This window comes from Cynocephalus volans, chromosome 1 (genome assembly GCF_027409185.1).
Source record: "Cynocephalus volans isolate mCynVol1 chromosome 1, mCynVol1.pri, whole genome shotgun sequence".
Taxonomy (NCBI): domain Eukaryota; kingdom Metazoa; phylum Chordata; class Mammalia; order Dermoptera; family Cynocephalidae; genus Cynocephalus; species Cynocephalus volans.
The window spans coordinates 104092806-104111881 of record NC_084460.1 but is presented as its reverse complement, the minus strand read 5'-3'; the positions used below and the strand labels follow the sequence as shown (position 1 = coordinate 104111881).

Genomic DNA, 19076 nt, shown 5'->3' with positions numbered 1-19076 from the left:
CCATCCCTCTCCCTGAAATTCTGGTGAAGAAAAATGAAAATTCTGTACCTTGTGAAATGCTGAGGAGCCTCAGTACCGGGCATTTCTGGGATGTGCTCATGGAGAACTATCTGGCTGTCACTGTATCACTCTCGTTTTACTTTTCATCCACTCTCATTTATAAAACCATAAGTTGATAAAAGTGAAAGAAACTCATTCTTTCTCTGGTCAAGGGGTGTGCGCCATCAGACCCTGCTCTTCTCAGGAAACACTCCAACGTGACCTGGCTACCGAGACCTGCCTGCTCACTCAGTGGGGATCAAGGGCCATGCATGGCACAGCTGTAATCTCTTCATGGCTCATGAACTGGCTGAGATGCTCAGCTCTGGGTAGAAGAAGAAGTGTAGGAATGTGAATTGTCAACTCATTTGACCTCTCTGCCCCTGTATAAAGGAGGGGCCTAACTGGGCTGTATGTTCTAAGGTCTCCTCTAGGCCTAAAGGTTTATGTGTCTGTGGTTAACACAGAAAGGCACATGCATTAGAACTTAAAGCCCAGCCTCCACTTCCTGCGGATTTTCTCTAAAGCTTCAGTTCCCAAGACCTAAGTATTTTATTCCTTCTCTTCTGAACCTTCTGAATATCTTGCTTTAGTTTAAGGCTTTAAGGATATTCATCAACACAAATTACAGAGTTCATTCCCAGAGTTTCAGATTCAGTAGAGAATTTGCATTTCTGGCAAGTTCTTAGGGGACCACACTTTGAGAACCACTAGACTTAAAGAATTTCAAGAAGCTTTTACCAACACTTTCTTGTGAGAGGTATCGATCCTGTTTTTCAGAGCTGGTCACTCCTAGTTTCTTTTGTAAGCATCTTCATTTCGAAGGATACCAATTTAGTCAAAAATTATTGCCCTGGAACTCTCACCCCCATAAAAAGAAGACCATCTAGAAAACCTAATTTTCAGGACAAGGAAACTGAAGTGTAACTCTTAGATGCAGTGAATTTCCCAAAGGAATTCAACTGGCAACAAGTCATGGGGCAGAATTTTGGCAGGACAAAGCAAGCTTTTCTCCAGTCTTAACCATTCACCAGGCCAGGTCATCCTTTCAAGGCTCGTGTTCTATTGTTCCTGTGAAGAAAACACTTCTGACAATTGCTGCCTCAGAACTTAACCTCTAATGCAATAGGTGATTGTACACTGAACTTCAGAAGATACTTGACTGGAATCTAATGGCTTCAGACCATCCAGCTCTGGTCTCACGCCCTGAAGAAAGCAGCAGCTGCAGATCCTAGAGCACTCATGAGCTGCAGCACGCCCCTCAAGTCAGCTTCTAGAATGGAACAAAGTCGTCATAAATTTAAAACACTCTAAGAAAGGAATTTACAGCTTTTCGCCTACACCCACACCGCCTCCTTGATTCATGTCTACATTAGAAGTTCCTTTGTCCCACTTAAAGTACTCACATTTTTCATTCTATTGCTCTGTGGTGTTTTCCCATAAACTATTATTTTGTGTGGATATGTTAATGAACCTCATAATGGTAATCCCAATGGATGCAGGCAGTTTTATTAAACATGCTCTTTTCCTTACCCACCAAAGTGTTAAATGATGGTTTAAAGGGTTAGATTCATCATGCTGATCTAATTACACTAGACAGCTCTTGTTGAATCTCCAGAGTAACCAGATTTGAAGGCCTTTTGTGCAGATGCTTAATTTTAAAGGGATTATCACATTAAATGCCTTCTAACCTCTCATCTACCCAAGTTGAGAATTGGCAGAGTGCTTTCTTTAGCACCTGGACATCATTGAACTTAGTGGGGGAAAAGGGTGCTAAGCTAGCCCACATTTTAATAAGTGAAAGAAGGAATTTCTTGTCTGCATGACATGAGCAATTTCATCTCTATGGATCTTTATTTGAGAGGGCTTAACCCATTTTGTATGTTCATCCCTGCAGAGTTAGTCTTAAAAATGCTTACCTCTTCAGAATCAGTATTTATGTTATTTAGTAAGCCTTCTGATGCCATAATTATGTGGTGGTGGTGATACTGGTGGCGATGGTGGTGGTGAAAGTGATGTTGGAGCTGGTGGTGTTGGGGCAGCGGTGGTGAGAGATGGCGGAGGTATAGATGGTAGAGGTGAAGATGGTGGAATTGGTGGAAGGGGTAGAGATGGAGGTGGAGGTAGACATGGCCATTGTGGAGGTGGTGCTGCTGCTCTGCCTTGAACATAGTCAAGAGGAACCAAGCAATGCTAGAACTCGTAGATACCACCCCACTTTCCAGATGAGGAAACTGAAGCCCGGAGAGGAGACAGCATTATCATTTCACACAGAGAAATCTTACATTCCCACCTCCTTCCTGTTCCAAATGCACAAAATCTGGTGAATGTTGGGTAGTCCTAAGAAAATACCAAAAAGCCTTGAATAAAGATCCCAGAATTACCATATTCTTAGAACCAGGTACCCAGAAACACTGAGGACACCTTGCTTTCCCCAAGCCAAAGAGGTGGACTGAATGCCACCTCATCAGGTTATATGTGTCTTCTATCCACTGCAAGGACAACCCCACAGCCTAGGTTCTGTGCAGCTGGGACTTTCAGCCAGTAGAAAGTCAATTAGGATATTGATCATTACATGATTATGGTTACATAAAAGGAAGCCAGGGTGAAAGATCATAAGTGTACTTGCAGGCAAAATTGCTGAGTGCTTAACATATGCTGGGGGTTTTTATAATAAACTTCTAATTTTAGAATAGTTTAAACTTACAGAAAAGTACAAAGATAATACACAGATTTCTCGTATACCCTACTTTCAGTTTCCCTGATTGGGAACATCTTACATTACTATGGATAAATATTACTATTTGTCACAACTAATGAAGCAATAGTGGTCCTTTAGTTCATTGCTACTAACTAGACTCCTCACTTTGTTTGGATTTCATTAGCATTTCCCTGAATATAAAACTATATGAACTTTTCACTTTTGCAACATGATGAATTCCATCACACAGGATTACTTGAAGCTCCTCAAGGTTAGGATATACTTTTATTCATTTGTTTATATTTCTTTTAGTACCTTGCATATACATTAGGGGCACAACACAATAAACATGTGTTCGCTGATTAGGTTACTGTAACATCCCACTGGTTCCATCTCAGAACAAGATAGCTTGCCTGCCTCACTCAGTGCAGTGACAGTTTCATAATCCTGGACCATAAATGAGTAACAAGGGTAACTCATGCTATCATGCAGGCATTTTTATTTTCAGAAAGCACCACTCACATCTCAGAGCTGAAGACAGTGCTGAGAGCCACGGAGTAAGGGTTAAGCCTTTCAAGGCAATTTCAGAGCGAGCACAACAGAGAAAGGCTGGCAGTTCAAGAACCCTATATATTCCTGCCCTTCTTGATCCTTCTCCTTAATGATGAGGCTCTTGGAGAGCCTCATGACACCCTGTCCCTTCTCCTCTCAAGGACACCTGTGCATAACTGTGTCCAGCCCTCCTCGCAAAGGTCTAATTCCTTGGGAGCTCAGCTTCCTTTGCAAATTGAAGGTTTTCCTGAAAGTTAACAGGACAAAATTAGGTTATCTAGAAGGGACAAAATTAGTTAAAAAATTAATTTTTTTAATTCAAAGCTTAAGTTAGAAACTAAAAGCAGCTCCTTTTGATTTGATAATAGTAGCTAACATTTCCTAAATGCCAGGCACCATTTTACTTGGTTTATTAACTCATTTTATCCTCCAAGAGTCCAAAAGGTAGATTACCTCTTACACAGACAGAAACTTCTTCCTCTCCTTCCTCTTGTCCTGCACATGTTCAAATGAGTAGATAAATCTCATCTAAAGTGTATTAGCTTCTTTTATCTTGAGAGATGGTGATATACTTTGCCAACATGTGACCCTGATTCCAGAACCCTTGAAAATAATGGCAGGAGAAAAATTTCAGTAAGGAACTATTTGGCTCTACTCCATCACTCTCCCTACCCTGTCTTCACCTCCTTCTCTCTCTCTCCTCTCTTTCTCTCTCAACCCCCTTTCTTTCTTAACCACACAGACACAAACACACACACACAGTAGAAGTTGGGCTACCATGATAACTACCAAAATGATTGTTACTGCCTGCAAACTTTGATAGGGAAAAACTCGATAGCTTAACTTTAAAAAATATGAATTTTCTGTTATTTAAGTAATATGTGCTCATGGTAAAAAATAAACAAATAAATAAAAAAAATACATACAAGATTAAGAAAGGAAGGAAAATGACCCATAATTACATCCCAAATACAGCTATTAGTACTAATCTGTGGTAGTTCCTTCAAGTCTTTTTTTCTATATATGAGTATATGTGGTTTTTCTTAATTGAAATCACACTGTGTATACACTTTGACTCTGCTAGTCACATAACATTATACATTATCATTTTCTCATGTTATTATAAATTCTTTTTTTAAATATCATTTTTGTGGCTACAGTGGTAAATTTCATTAGGGCTCAAGTGAAGCTTCTCACCACAGTAGCTCTCTCAGCACCCCACCCCCCCAACACACACAGACACACTTTTTCTTTTTTTCTTTTTTCTTTTTTTGATTCTCACTTAATAACAAGATCATATAGGAGTTTCATAAGCCTGGTTTCTCTTCTGGGTTTGATTCATGGCCTGGTTATTCCTGCCAAGATCTGGTCCTTTGCTGTGCAAAACACTTTAAAATTGACATCTGACCATTTGTAATCAGGAGGCACATAAACACAATGACTCTTTAATTTATGAAATTGCACTACTAGAAAAACAATGTTTTTTTAAAACTGCATTAATTCAATCAAGTGCTCCTACATAGGGCAATCAATATTTTAGAGATGGTAGTTTCCAATTAGAGTATTAATGCTGAGCCCTTTTGTGTACTCAGCAAAAACCCACACAATCATAGTAGTAAATGGTCTATAGAATACAGATTAATATTATATTCATAATAATATCTTCTGGTTAAATAATTTTTATTTGTTCCAGGTTGTGTCAATGGAAATAGAGTAGAGACAATATAGACTTTGAAGATATATGTAACTGAATTCAAATTCCAGGGCTGCTATTCAGTAATTTCATTTTTACCAGGCAAATTGTTTAACCTCTGAGACTCAGAGACCTCATCCACAGAATAAGAATCATAGTGCCCACCTCATCATGTATTTGTGCTAAGGATTAATTGAGACAATGAGTGTAAAGGTCCTTATCAGTGCATGGTACATAATACAGGCTTCATAAATGCTAATTCTCACTACCATTTCTTGTCCCCAAATAGCCTGGTTTACTCCAACAGGCATTTAACTTAATCCCTGGGTCAGTACACACAATCTTTCCATTCTCTCTTCCATACATACACAAATCTTGCCATACCCAATCACACAGAAATGTGCTATATGTAAATGGAAATTTTACTCTATGCAAATACATATAAGGGTATCCTCCAGCATAGCAGCTATTCATATGCAAGAATTGTATGCCAGCCTGCTCAGTCTGGATAGCATTGGTGCAGACTGGGTGTGAAAGCAAGCTAGCCAGGGCATCTGCTACATTCATCGATTGCCAGGCTGCATTTGGCAGACCTACCTGGCTGGTCTGAGAGGGTATCCCCTTCTTCTTTGGTGTCCCATTGGGTCCTTCTGAGTATTGGGATAAACCTCCCAGATAGAGAAGTGCTCTTCTTCCATCAAGCTTGTCAGAGTGAGCTGCAATTCAAACTCTCAAATGTTAGAAAATATAGGGAACATACCACGGTCTAAAGCAGTACTACTCAAGGTGGTTCCAAGACCAGCAGGTCAGCACCAAATGCAAGCAAATTCAGGCACAAGGGTAGGGCTCTTCAGTTGATAGTGGTGCTCATCAAAGTTTAATGTAAAGTGGAATTACATTCATTCAACAAATAGTTATTGAGCTCCTGCCACTCTCCCCCTCGCTCATTTGACACCAGACACACTGGCTTCCTTGCAGCACCTTGAAATAGAAGGAAGAAAAATAAACACTTTCAACATAATTAACTAGAACTGTTAAAATTCCATATGTATTTTGTCAATGTTCCTAGTTCCCAATCTCAGACTAGTTTCCAATTTAAGTTAAAAATTTATTTGAAGTACTTGCTTTTAAGTAATGGATATTTCACTCATGTTAAAATTAGTTTTCTCAAAAAGAGATTTGTGCATGACTCCATTGCCTCCAGTCACTTAATCTAGGACAAGCTCCCTCTGAAGTGCCAGCAATAGCAGCCTCGGCTGGTGCAGTGGGTGACAGCTCCTGCACAGAAGGCACATGTGCACATAGCAGTTATGCAGCAGGTGGCCATAGTCATTTCCAGGAGTGGCCATAGATCTCTTGGTAACAAGAGTCACTGGGTACATGAGCAGGAAGCACACACATGGTCCAGAACAGCTGTCACTGCTGAAAACAACACAAGATAAATGTGGATAAAAGTCTGGGGTCGTTCCTTACGTCAAGTGAAATAAGCCAGGCACAGAAAAACAAATACTGCATAATCTCACTTACACAGTATGTGGAATCTAAAAAAAAGTCAAAATCATAGAAGCAGAGAGTAGAATGGTGGTTACTAGGGGCTGGCGGTCAGGAGGGATTGGAGAGATATTGGTCAAAGGACACAAAATTTCAGTCAGACAGGAGGAATAAGTTCAGAGATCTATTGTACAGCATGGGGTCTATAGTTAATAACAATGTATTGTATACTTGAAACTCTCTAAAAGAATAGATTTTAAGTGTTCTCACCACCAAAAATGCTAAGTATGTGAAGTAATGCATATGTTAATTAGCTTGCTTTAGCCATTCCACAATGTATATATATTTCAAAACATCATTTGCACAATAAATATATACATTTTTATTTGTCAATTTAAATAATTAATTAATTTTAAAATGTCTGGGGTCATAAATTATTTCATCAAAAGTATCTTTTTTAAAAAAAGGTAGGGACATAAATGAAGCTTAAATTAACCTTTATCTTTCTAATTTGGAATAAGAAACAAATCAAATTATATTTGAAACCCTATCATTTGTGGCTTTTGAGATGTCTTAAAGGCATTTGTCTACTACTCATTCTTCAGAATATCATGCAGCAGAATTTGGCAATCAAAACATATTATTTAGGTTCATTTTGCTTAAAATATGGAGATAGATCTCTTTTTCTATCGAATTACAAAGTTTATATCTGGTCATGAATGAAATTCAAGCAAATATAAAGAACAACAACAAAAAAAAAAACACCTCAAATTCACCATCCTAGATAATCACTGTGAACATTTTAAGGGCGTTCTCACACAGGTCTCTCTATAATCACACACATGCTCATACATGTACACGCACACACACAATTTTATGTAAAAAATCTTGGTCATACTATACCTGAGGTTTTGAAACCTATTTTTTCCCTTCCTTTCTATGTCCTGGAGAGTTTTTTAATCTCAATAAATAGGAGTATAAGCCTAATTTATCTTTTTAAATATCTACATAGCATTTTGTTTATGGATAATCATTATATATATAACTGAATCCCTATTTATAGACATGTAGGCTGTTTTCAGTTTTCCGTAACTCTAGATAAGGTTGAGATAAACATCCTTGTACATGGACATCTTTTCACTTTTCTAATTTTATCCTTTTAATGATAAAAAAAAAAAAAAACAGCAGTGAAATTGGTGATAGAAGGCCGTATGCATTTAAAAGTTTGATTCCATCAGCAAACTGCCCTCCAAAAATACTGTCACTCTTTTTAATTTTTGCCTATCTGATAGACAAAAATGCATATCTCATTTTATTCCTATTTCTTTCAGTACAAGTGAAGTTAAAAAAAAAACTGAGTTTTGGATACAGGCAAACTTAACAGATCATCTCAGGAACCCTCTGGTTAACATTGAATTAATTGGGCTGTGCTGTATCCAAGATATTTTTCATTTTTTAAGCTTGGAAACGTTGTATCTTTAAACCTCTTTAGAAAAAAAAAAAACACATAGCAAGTTTCTCTTAAAGGAAACAGATACGAATAATTTAAATACATCAGAGCATACGGCTTCAGGCATCTTGTCATTTTTTAAAGATATTTATAATCTTGAAAAAAGTATTTCGGGGAAAAAATCATCCTTTCAAATGTGGTTCTGTCATTATAAATAATTTCCAAAAGCTATTTCAAAATCAGACTATGAAAAAATTAAAAGTCAGGAAGCCCGGGCTTTCTGTTCTAGGTCTGCCATCAACCAACTCAGTGACCTTATAAAACTGACTTCGCCTCTATAGGCCTCAGTTTCCCTCTCCAAAAAATGAAAGGGATTAAATAGATGCTCTTTGAGGATTTAGACCTCAAAGTCTAAGATGTGATGATCATCGACATTCTAAGGACAGTAGCTTTGCCAGGTCCTTTATTGATAGAGATCACTACTCTGGCACTGATTCAACTCTAGCGCCCCGTCTTGAACATGACAATAGACACTTAGCTTAAATCTTGGTGAAATGTAAACAACCCGTTTTTATTTTGGTAACATTTAAAAATCTAGACAAGTTGGAGACTCATCAATCTAAAACAATATATCTTTTCCTTTTGTGTGTGATTGTGTTTGTGTGTGTGTGTGTCCTTTTCTATTCATTCATTTCTCAAACATGAATTGAGCATCTACTGTCTTATAGGCTAGTACTAGAAATAAAAGACTGACCAAGACAAAAATCCCCTTTTTCAAAGAGCTCAAGTTTAGTAGGGAAATGGACAAATAAGCAAGCAGGTGTTGTCTGAAAGAAAACCTGAAATTGTGGTTAAATAATACCATTCCTTACTCAAATTTCACATTGGTATGAGATGGCATTTGTCTTTTCCTCCATTTCACTACACAGATGAAAATGATGAGAGGTTTGAGCAAGCATAAAACGACTTCCAAAAAAAAAAAAAATGGGCCTCTTGTAGAATAAAATTATCCACTTTGAGTAACAGATCCCAACATTTCCTCTTATTTTAACTGTTCAAATATAATTTTCAACAACCTCAAAAGCATGTAATATTTTAAATCCAAATATGGTTGTTTTGCCCTAATAAGTTAGAGAAGGACCAGTTACAGTACAGGACACATGTCAGGGGTACAGCAATCAATAGGAGACTCCTGTGGGTAGGCAAAGCATCAAATTTATGAGGTACCACAAGCCCCAGCTGCAGTTGAAACCAGTGGCCAGCTTCATGGGGTCCAACAAATGCGTGGAGGCCAAAACTGCAGAACCCAGAGTGAATGATATCAGCATTACAGGAGGTTGGGATTTGGCAACAGGGAGGCCATTCCATGCTTAGCAGAGGCCCAGCTACAAGTCTGGGATTAAGCTGAACTTTAATCTGCTAGAAAGAAAATTAGAAACTGTCTAGAAAAAATGATGTACAAGGCAACTGATAACAGAAAAAAAAATCAAATGGAAAAAACTCAGTTTTATGACCTAGTACAGTGATTCTCAAACTTCAGTGTGCATCATAATCACCCAGAGGACTTGTTAAAATTCAGGTTGCTGGACCCCACCCTCAGAATGTCTGATTCAGGAGGTGTGGCTTTTCCAGCAAGTTCCCAGGTGATGCCAATGCTTTTGGTCCAGGAACCACACTTAGAGAACCACTGGCAGAGCAGACCAAGAACTCACTCAGGCTCAGCAACTCAGATATAAAAACCTTGTTTTTGAAATGGGGACTCTGAAAGGAAGAGGAGTACTGTGGAAACCTTGACTGTAGCCCCAGCTGTGTCCTGATCTGATGAGCAGTAAAAGGGATTGAGACAGCAAGGTGAATATTCACAGGTTACCAGAACAGGGTAAAAAGGTATGTAGGAACAGGGTAACTAAAGCTGAAAACATGGGAACAGCTTGGTTTGGGAACAGATGTCATGGGGGTCGGGGGTTATCTATGATCCCAGTTGTGGGGAGCAGGGAGAGCGTGGAGACAGGGGGATTAGACAGGGTCTGGTCTTATTGTCCACAGGGACTCAGCACCATCCCTCTGAACCAAGGGCTGTTGCTACGTGCTAGTATGTGCGGGTCCTTTGTGTGTACTTGAAGAGTAGTTCTATATATTCTTCACCAAACTATTAGGTTTAACCCTATGAAATTTCCAATATTTAACAGGTTTTGACTCACACACACGCACAAGAAAAATGACACTTTCATGAGGTGCAACCTAATACAATATGAACTGTAGAATAAATGCAATATAGAATATGAATGGAAAATAAATGCAAAATTCTTTATACTTAACTCAGATCTCTTCTTTTGACAAATAAATTTAAAATGAGGATTCAGTTCTCAGGTTTTCCATATTCAGATTTAAGTACTTTCAGGATTTTTCCAACCCAAATTTTCCATCCTTGAAATCACTTTCATAGAACTGACTCTGATCTGCTGCCCCCCGCTGTCAGCTAGGGAAACAACCTGGTTTTAACTATGTTGAGGAGGCTAGAGCTATTCTCTAAAAAACAAAGTAAGGATTTCTAAATGTGTCACTTAGGATTATCCCTTGTTTCAGGTAATCCTTGCCACTGCTTTTCTCTATTAGAAGATTATCAAGACTCAATGAGATAAGCCATTATCATGTGAGCCCTACTGGCATGACGTTTCCCTTTTGGATATAAAGTAACCAAGTTAGAAAAGAATAGAATTACAGCTGGACACCCAGTAACTCACACTAATGGCAGGAGCAACTGCTTATAGATTTCTCTCATCAGGGCTAAGGGAAATGTAGTGAAAGGTAATGGAATAAAGGGGCTTCGAGTCTGGATCTTGGTGATTTGCTGGAGTCATTTAGCATTTCATTACCTTCAGCAAAAACTGGGGTTTATGCTCAGGTGATTTTGTTCTCCATGTGATAAAACAGAACGGGTATAAACCAACTCTAGTCCTTTGCCCTCAATTCTTTTCTATACCATCAAAAGGGATTGCTGGGTTTTTATAAGGATCACTGAGTTTCAAATCTAACGCCAAACTGTGGGCTGCTAGTGGTTGCTTGTGGGAAATGAAAGAAGGTGTTAAAAATTCAGTCTAGAATCGTTTGGAGAGTCGAGATTATAACTCAGATACACAACTGCTTAAATGCCATCCCCTCCCTACCCACCCTTTGTTCTTAATAGTTTTTAAAGTCCATTCTACAAGCTTGGGATGGGAAGCATGTGTCCGCCCATGTGGCCCTAGCCCTGTCCTCCTCCCCCGAACCCTCAGCCATCTACAGATGGCCCTGGAACAGTGGGCCTTGGACAAAGCAGGGGTCCAAAAGGGAGTGGTACCGGTGTTCCCAGTTTGGTCACATGCTAAAACTTTAAGAATGACTATTCTGAATTTTAGCTGTAATTTAATTTGGCAAATATTATTCAGCTTCTGTTTGTAATAAAGTAGGCTCTGGAAACACAGGAACATAGGCCTATCCAAAGGCTCACAATCCAGTTTTCTAAGTCCATGTAGATTGGTTTTACTTAGCTATTACTGAAGTAAAGGAAATCGTAGACTATTCTTTTTTCCTCCTGTCAAACTGTCAACTAGTATGCTAGCTATGTGAGCATTTGCTGCAATTTATATGTATGTCTTACAAGATGAAAACTAAAATCTTTAACTTGGCTAACAAAGTCTAGCCCAGAGATATACAAACTAACTATGCTGAAGGGCCAGTTTTGTTTTGTTGTTTTTTCTAATGTCCAATTTCCTGTGGATGGATGATTTTATAAATGCAATATAAATTGATTACTCAGATAAATAAAATGAAATCAAAAAACCATACAAACTAGAAGCTCAACTTTTTTATTATTGGATTTAACAAATATAAAATTATTTTGTGAAATTGCTATAAAAAATTTTATAACACGTACTTTTAATTTCTATGCTTTCCTCATCCTCAGTACGGCAGCAGTTCACAGTCTGTATACCACACTTTGAGTGGCACAGTCTAGCCCCTGGCTACCTCTGCCCATCACTGTCTGCAGACAGCCACACTGGCCTGCTGCCCCTTCTTAGAACATGCTACTGTCCTTGCACTGGAAGGTCTGTCCCATCTGCTGAGATGGCTTCCCAACCCATCTGTGCCTAGATAACCAGACCAACCTTCAGATCTCCAGTTACATGTCTCTGTCTCTGTCCTGACATCCTAGACCTGGGCAGGGCCCCTGGTCTGTGCTCTTGTTGCACCATGTATTTCTCCTTATCCTACTTCTCACTATTTGGAAGAATCTAACTCCCTCCCTAAGCTATAAGCTCCACAAGGAGAGCGCTGGCATCAGTCTTGTTCACCAATGATCCCAAGTGCCTAGGACATACTACATGTTCAGTAAGTACTTGTTCAATTAATAGATCATTAAAACATAACTTGACTTCACATAATTCAGATCTCCATTTACAAAGGAGAAAACTGACCTACAAGGAGTTTAAGCAATTTGCCCAAAATTTTCAGACATCTTCAGTATATTCAAAACTAAAACCAAGATCTGGGACTGGCCAGGTAGCTCAGTTGGTTATAACGCAGTGTTAGTAGCACCAAGGTCAAGGATTTGGATCCCCATACTGGCCAGCTGCCAAAACATTTTTTTTTAATTTTAAGAAACAAAATCAAACAAATTTTAAGAAAAATAAATAAAACCAAGATCTGCCAAATTCTACACCACTGCCTTTTTATTATATACATTAAAATAGGACATTATGTAGATATTATAGAAGTTATTTTGGATGATAAGTATTTCTATGAGTTGAAGACATTTCCAAAACTATCCAAAAAGTTTTCACAGTTAAACAAGTTTTTATTTTATAATCCGTCTATTCATTCCACAGGTATTTACTGAACACCCACCAAGGTGCCAGGCACTACTCATATGTGTCATGGATATAGCAGTTGAGGAGGAAGCCCAGGCTCTGCTGAACAGTCTCATTCTAGTGAGAGACAGCAGCAAACACTTAGAAAAAAACCCATAATTGGTGATAAGTTCTATGAACAGAATAAGCACAAGATACAGGGGTAAAGAGTAATGGAGTTACCATTTTTGATGACGTGATCCAGAGGCCAGTCTTAGGAGGTGATGCTTGAGTTGAGACTGAATATGAAAAGTAGACACAAAGGTCTGGTGGGAGGCAGGAGGAGCAGCAACTGCAAAGCCTTGAGTCTAGTTATGTTCCAAGAACATCACGTGTGACTGGGGCTGCATCACCAGTGAATGGGCAGGAGGAGGGTCTCACTAGAGGTTGGAAAGGAAAGTGGGAGCCGGTCATGGTTGGCTGGGGCAAGGCACTGACACGATCTGGTCTGCCTTTTCCAAAGGCCACTCTGGTTAAGGAGACTATGACCACGGTCAGGTAGAGACAGGACATCAGCGGTGCTAGTTCAGCAGTCCAGGTGGAAGGTCAGAGCAGGGTGCTAGCAGTGGTGGTGGTGGTGCGGAGCTACCACACAGGTTCACTGGATGTTGGAGGTGAGGAAAAGAGAGGACCCAGAATAATTGCTAGGCTTTTGACTCGAGCAATTGAGTGCACAGTAGTGCTCAATCCAGAAATGTTAGACGACTCCAAGAGAACATTCGGAGGGTGGGAAGTGGTTTGAAATCAAGAATGAAGCCACGTATGGAGTAAATGAGACAGGAGACCACAGAGAGAAAGCAATTTTCAATATAATCTATTAGAAACCTCAAAATGCTGACACTTTCTTTAATACTTTTATCTGTGCCTATATGTTGTGCTATAATTTAATTATTATATGAATAAGAGAAGATTTGGTCAGAGTATTAGAATAATTAAGTAATTGAAATTGTTATAGAGTATTTGTATAGTTTTCTTGTTTTTGTTTTGCCTAAAATTAAGAAAATTTTCTTGGCCCGCCCCACTGTCCCGCAGTCGCGGCCTCCGGCCAGTCCCGGCGCTGTCCTGCTGCGGCGAGGATCCGATTTGTTTTTAGGTATACTGACTAAAGTTTAATGAGAAGAATTGTGCCCAGCTAGGAGAATTTGCTGCAAGGAATGGAATTAGCTCATAGCTTATTGCTGAATGAAGAAGCATACAATCAACTAGGTGAAGTTCAGAAGGCAGAGTTTATTTTTGAGTGGTTGAGATATTTGGAGAAGCTCCTGTTAGCAACCAGCAGGAGTGATATAAGAGAGAAACAGAAGACTCTTGTTGAACAGCTCCTGTGTTTGCTGAACAGCTCCCCAGGGCCTCCTACCCGCAAGCTCCTTGCTAAAAATCTAGCCATACTTTATAGTATTGGAGACACATTCTCTGTTTACGAGACAATTGATAAATGTAATGATCTTATTCGTAGCAAAGATGATTCTCCAAGTTACCTTCCGACCAAACTGTAAGTTAAATATTAAAACTGAAAAAAAAAAAAAAAAAAAAAAAAAAAAAAAAAAAAAAAAAAAAAGAAAATTTTCTTAATTTAGGGATAGTGAGTTAAAACTGCTCCTTGAAAATATATAGCACTATGTATGAAGTTATTTATTACAAAAATGATTATAACGGCAAAAAAAATAAAAAGAAAAGAATCTAAATCGTCATCAATAAAGCACTAGATAAATAAATTAAGGTATATCCATACAACTAAATATTATGCAGACATAATAAAAATGAAGAAATTCTTTATGCACTGATATAGGAAAATTTTTAAGATGGTAAAAGCCAAGTACGGAATAATTGGTATAGTATGTTACCTCTTGTTATTAAAAAGGGCGGAAAAATAAAAAACACCTATAGTATCGTGTTTGCTTGTGCACACATAAAGACACTCTAAAGGACACATAACATACTAACCACGGTGGTTATTTATGGTATATGGATGGGGCATGATGGATGAGTAAAATAGGCAGACGGGGAATAAGGGCGACAATTTTCCACCAGATACTCTTAATTTTTGAACCATGTCAATGTAACACTTATTCAAAAAAATTAAATTAAGAAAAAGAAACATAACATTAGCCAGAGTTTAAAGAACAACCAGGAATGTTATTGAAAACACACTGTGCTACCAGTGAAAATATTTTTCAGTGAGGCACTTCCTCTGGCCTCTGAGCATCCTGCCTGGGGAAGGAGAAGATGAATTTCTGATGTGAACTCTTCTCTATACTGGACTTTCCAGTCCTTACCTCTGAAGATTCTGCGAACAGCATTCCAACTTGGGTAAGAAAGACAGCCGGGATATCTAGCTTCTAGGATGAAAAGTGATAAATAAGTCAACTTATTATATTTGCTTGATTGCTTTCTTCTTACTTTGTCAAGTGTTTTACAACCCTTTGTGTTTCATTTATTCAACAAATATTGATTGTCTCTAATTTTCAACATACTGTACTATATCCCAAAATATAAAAGTTAACCTAATTTTTCTATTGATCTTAAAATATCTAAAGTGTAAAAAGGCAAGAAAATACCCTTCTCTGCAGATACGGATATTTCCATGGTCCTAAGAGATAAAGTCACTGGCCTGAAATCACTCAGCGCTTACAGCATGCACATTTGCCAATCATGTCTAGAAAATAAAATCCACTTACTTCCCTGCTTTTCTAGGTGATGATAAGGATCAAATTTCACTTTCAGAGAAGATAAAACAGCGTGTTTTACTTCTTACAGTAAATTCTTGTCTACTGTGGTAAGAGGATGAAGTGCACTATGTCAGCTTTGCACTTAGGTTTGAAACATTCATTCATTCATTTATTCATTCCAAAAACATTGATTCTCTCCCAGGGATTAGGAAATAATGGTTGAAGCTAAGGGATATATGAAGATGGCTCAGATTTTGGCCCTTTATCAAGAAGGTAGCATCTAGTTGGGGACTAATGGTCTGCTCATGAATAACTATAACACATGGTAGAGATGATCAGTGCCTCAGGGGAGGTTCGGATAGAGTTCTGAGAAGAAATATCAGCTGAGCTGGCAACATAACAAGGAAGACTTCATCTGAGAGACCCAGGCAGAGGTCACTGAGATGGTCTGGGTCAGACCTACCCCAGATAAAATCGAAGCCTGTGAGAACCTCCTAGACAAGAGTGGCTTCTATACCCAATGTTCCCAGTGCAGTAGCCGAAGGATATCTCTTGATTATGTATCTTAGTTCTGAGGGGTTTCAATGTCTTTGAAATACATTTCTAGCTCTGATGCCTAAGTAGGTTTTGACATTCACTGCCTACTTGAACATGATTTCACATTATTAGAAATAAATATAGTTGCACTTTGTCCTGAAAGTAAACAAGGATTTTGTCCAGTCACATGTAAGAAACACAGCTAAAACTTCATTAAAAATAATCGCTAACACTTTTTAAACACTTACTGTGCTTACTTTACATTACAAGCATTGCTTCATTTAATCTTTACATCAGACTTACAAGTTAGATAATTATCACCATATGCATTGTACAGATGAGGAAATGGAGGCTTAAAGATTGTCATACAGCTGCTAAGTGGTAGAGCTCGGAGTTGAATCCAGATCTGTCTAATTGCAAACCCATGATCTTAACCACTGTGCCAGTGGTTTTTAAACTTCAGTATGCATCAGAATCACCTGGACAGCTTGTTGGAACACAGCTCGATAGCTCCATCCCTTGAGTTTCTGATGTAGGGGTTTGAGAGTGGGTTCCAAGAATTTGCATTTTGAACAAGTTTGCTGCTGCTGCTGCTGCTGCTGCTGCTGCTGCTGCTGCTGCTGCTGCTGCTGCTGCTGCTGCTGCTGCTGCTGCTGCTGCTGCTGATTCAGAGGCTCCACTTTGAGCACCACCATACTCTGCTACACTTCTACCAATGGTAGTTTTCCCAGTTTTCTTTGAAGGAACTTGAACCCAGTCTCACTGGACAAATATTTATGCCAATTCCCCTTTTATTGGCATAATCAAGCATTCACTTGAAGTCTATGAACAGACTCACAGAGAATTTAAAGCAAATACCAGTGTATTAAATTTACCCATTAATTAGTTTGTTTCCTGTGAAATGAATATGGAATTCTTTTCATTAAGGGCAAGGCTAATCTTCCTACATGAATTAGGAAGATTTTTAAATTAGTTGAGTAGCATTCTGATCACACCAGCTTATAAATAGTTTCAGTGAATATTTTGCCCTTCGAACATAAGTATGATGTGAGAACTAACTCAAAGAAGGGAAGCTGTCAAATTCTAAAGGCAGCCCTGGACAATCAAGAGGAGATATCTTCCTGGCACATCTAAATAAAAGAAGAGGCATTTATCTTACGTCCTGCTGTTGTCTCTTCCCGTAGTACCCTGAGCTTCTACCCGATGGCATTTATCACGCTTGAAATTCTTCCCATAACCTCTCTCATTCCTTCCAAATGCTAAGCTCCATAAGGATCACGTCTGTCTATCTCATTTACCACATTCTCCCCAGCCTGGTCCAGTACCTGGCCAATAATATTTGTCGACGGGCTGATTTACTGCTCTACAGTCCATAATTTTACAAGCAACAAATCATAATCACAGCAGTTACAAATCTGTCTAGGTAGCTCCAGAGTGAACTTTTTATAGAATACACATTGCGGGGGATCAAGGAGGCAGAATTCTGTGAACACTCTGTAAAACAGAAGCAACATGCTTTTGTTCCCCATTCCTAAGCCTTTTCCTGAAGCATTTCTCTGAGATGATTTCTTCCTGTTAAATGGTTTCTAGGCTGGAATATATAAAGGAAACACACATTTCTTTAGGGAAACTAGAGTTTAATGAGGCAAAAAATAAAAACATCTTATGCATCCAGTCCAGCTGTGTGGATATTTCCTGCCAAAGGGTGTAGGAGTTGGAGTAGCAGGAGATGTGCATTAATGCGAATGTGAATGGATGTCTAGAGGCCCAGATGGATTGTAGGCTACATTCAGAAGATCCAGTGACTGTGTTCTCATTGTCAAGCTCCAGATGACACAGGAGCTGTTCCTACTTTGTACACCAAGGGAGAGGATGTTGACTGAGTCATTGCTCTCAGATTCTTGGATCACATGTCTCTCTTCACTCTCATTGCTCTTGTGATACTTAGTAGGTTGCAAAGTATTGGAAGAATAGTCACAAAGATTGAGAGGTTAGATGTGAAAAACTCTAGATGGACTCCAGATAGTTGAAAAGAATACATTTGTAATTTAGTTCAAATGTGAGCTGCCACCATAACAAAGACGGCTACCATCTGTGCAGTCTCATACCGTAAGGAAAAGCCTTCACTCTGTGAGTTCCTTAAGGTCATATTTAACATGATGATCTTTGTTGTCTTATGCTCCAGCATGATGCTATTAGTTAATGTGGAAAGACACAATTGCTATTGGCTAATATGGCTTACTGTGTCTTTCCACATTAGCCAATAGCATCACACTAAAGTCCTAATAAAACCCATTCATTATTATGCCTCCATTAGAGATATTTTTCGGACCTTATTATTTGATTACCCAGTACTATCTCTTAGGGTAGAATTCCTTAGGAGGAGAGGAGAATTCTTTCTACAAGAGCGGTACATGTCTTGAGCAATTGGTTTGTTTCCCATCTTGAGGAAACTAAAAATTGTGTAATTGATTAGGATTCAGTGTTCCTGGTTAGTACCACAAAAGTTAGGAAAATGGAACTCTTGCTATTTGTTTTTCCTATTCATTCATTTCTAGACTCACTTTGATTCTATGTTACCATTGTTTTCTCCTTTGATTCTTTTTGTTGTTGTTGCTGCATGTAATAGTTTATCTCTTTTTATTGCTGAGTAGTATTCCATTGTAGGGATATACCACAATTTATTTATTTGTTTTAATTTTTCTATTTATTGAAATATAATTGACTGTACATATCAGTACAGTACAGCATTGAATATCAATACGCATGTGCAATATGTGGTGCTCAAATCAGGATAATTAGTATATTCAACATTATACAATGTAATCATTTTTTGTGGACCTTTACCAATTTCTTGCTAACCTCCCCCACCCTTTCCCACCTCTGGTGGCATCAGTTCTGTTCTCTCCTTTTGAAAGTTCAGAGAATTATTGTGATTGTTGTATCTTTGTTTCTTTTTTTTAAATTTATTTGTTTATTTTTTTAGCTCCCGCTTATAAGTGAGGACATGCAGTATTTCTCTTTCTGTGCCTGGCTTATTTCATTTGACATAATT

At 38.5% G+C, this 19076-nt stretch overlaps 1 protein-coding gene across 6 annotated transcripts in view; it reads left to right on the top strand.

Annotated features, from left to right (window-relative positions):
- PEX5L (peroxisomal biogenesis factor 5 like) overlaps positions 1-19076 on the top strand; it is a 167969-nt gene that overhangs the window by 33793 nt on the left and 115100 nt on the right. The window lies entirely within an intron of this gene.